This window comes from Suricata suricatta, chromosome 7 (genome assembly GCF_006229205.1).
Source record: "Suricata suricatta isolate VVHF042 chromosome 7, meerkat_22Aug2017_6uvM2_HiC, whole genome shotgun sequence".
NCBI classification, from domain to species: Eukaryota; Metazoa; Chordata; class Mammalia; order Carnivora; family Herpestidae; genus Suricata; species Suricata suricatta.
The window spans coordinates 90,972,595-90,974,661 of record NC_043706.1 but is presented as its reverse complement, the minus strand read 5'-3'; positions in this window follow the sequence as shown (position 1 = coordinate 90,974,661).

Sequence of the window (2,067 nt, the reverse complement as noted above, 5' to 3'; positions counted from 1 at the left end):
GGTGTCTTATTCCTAACAATCACCTTTCTACCACAACCGGGTTTATGTTAATGAAGTGACTTTTGGTAGCACCTGAGGATGGGGGCTGGTTGCCAGAGAACAACCGTGATTGGAGGGTGGGAACTTTCAGTCCTACCTCCCTCAAAGGCCCTGGAAGGGAGAGGGGCTGGAGCTTGATTCAATTTGCTAATGATTTAATCAACCATAGCTGTGAAATGAAGCTCCTATAAAAGCCCAAAAGAGGAGGGGATTCAGAGCGTTTCCGGGTTAACAAACACCAGAAGATGAGAAGAGAGTGACATGCCTGAAGAGGACATGGGAGCTGAGCCCCTTCCCCATAATTTTCCATGTGCATCTCTTCCATCTGGCTGTTCCTGAATTATATCCTTCTATTAGAAAGCCCTGTGATCTAGTAAGTAGATGTTTTCTTGAGTTCTGTGAGCTGCTCCTACAAATTAATTGAATCCAAGGAGGGGGTTGTGGGAACCTCTAGCCAATCTCCGAAATGCACTGGTGACCACCTGGGCTTGTGATTAGCATCTGAGGGGGTGGGGCAGGCCTGTGGGACTGAGCCCTTAGCCTGTGGATGGTGCTTGGTGATGTGTAGGACTCACTTCCCACATATTGGAATGGGTGATCAGAACCCCTTTAAAGTGGTTGTCTGAATGTCTTTTTCTTTTTTAATGTTTATTTGAAGAGAGAGAGAGAGAGCGAGAGTGAGTGCAGGCGGAGAAAGGGCAGAGAGAGAGAGAGGGAGAGACAGAATCTGAAGCAAGCTTTGGGCTGCCAAGTTGTTAGCAAGGAGCCAGACGCTGGGCTCAGACTCTCAAACAGTTAGATCATGAACTGAGCTGAAGTCGGATGCTCAACCACTGAGCCACCCCGGTGCTCTTGTTTGAATGTCTTTTTAAAGTCTTTTAAATTTTCCACCGTAAAGACACCTGAGTTTCAGGGGCACAGTTACTGAACTTAAGACACTGTAAGTAAGACACAATTACTGAACTTACGAGTTAGGCATTAGGGTTCACAATGTTTAATGTCACATGTTTTTCAGAACTGTAATCTAAATTCCTCTTCTAAGTCAATCTCAGGAAAAAATGGAGAGGAGGAAGGTATATGTAGGCTATCAACATTTTCTTTTCTGAGAACTGCTCTGTGTCCAGTAGAATGGTAGTCTTTATTTTTAACATTGTCTCATGTAATCATTGTAAAGTGCCATCTGTTGGGCATATATCACATTTCCAGATGAAGAAACTGAAACTCAGAGAATTTAAGTTTATTTATTCTGAGAGAGAATGCAAGCTTGGATGCAGGGGAGGGGCAGAGAGGGAGTAAGAGAGCTAGTGCTTGTGAGCAGGGGAGGGACAGCAGGAGAGAGAGAAGCTCACGCTGGCACCTTGCTCTCCTCTAGGAGCCCAACTCAGGGCTTAAACTCAAGAATCTTAAGATCATGACCTGAGTTAAAATCAAGGGTCTGATGCTTAACTGACTGAACCGCTCAGGTGCCCCTGAAACTCAGAATTTAGATAACCTGCTCAAGGTTCCACAGCCTAGTAAATTGAAAAGAAGGAATTTGTAGCCAGAACTCTCATTTCCATAACCATGCCCCTTCCTCCACAACCCTGCCTCTCCTAGAACCAGGGAAGGATCTTATGTTATCACATGACATAATAATTTTGGATTTTGGGGTCATTTCTCACTTTACCTCCTTTTATTCATATCTTGATTAACAAAAAATCTTTCCCCTATCACTAAAATACTATGATTTGATAAGATAATGTATTGCTTCTTCTATAACCCATGCCAGTCCCTATTGATCAGCTATAGATGGTTAAAATACTTACAAAGATTTATAGTGTCTCACCAGCTTTTTCCTGTTCCTTTCATTTGGTAGACCAGCCTCTCAGATTCACTTAGGAAAGAACTCTTGCTATTAGAGCTTTATCTTCATAATGAGGCATTCTCATACACAGGAAAGTAGATACCTAGAGTAGGCAAGTGTTAAAAAATATACAAAAAGAAGTGTTCCATATTTGTTAAGAACATTTCTTAATGAGTCATCTTCAT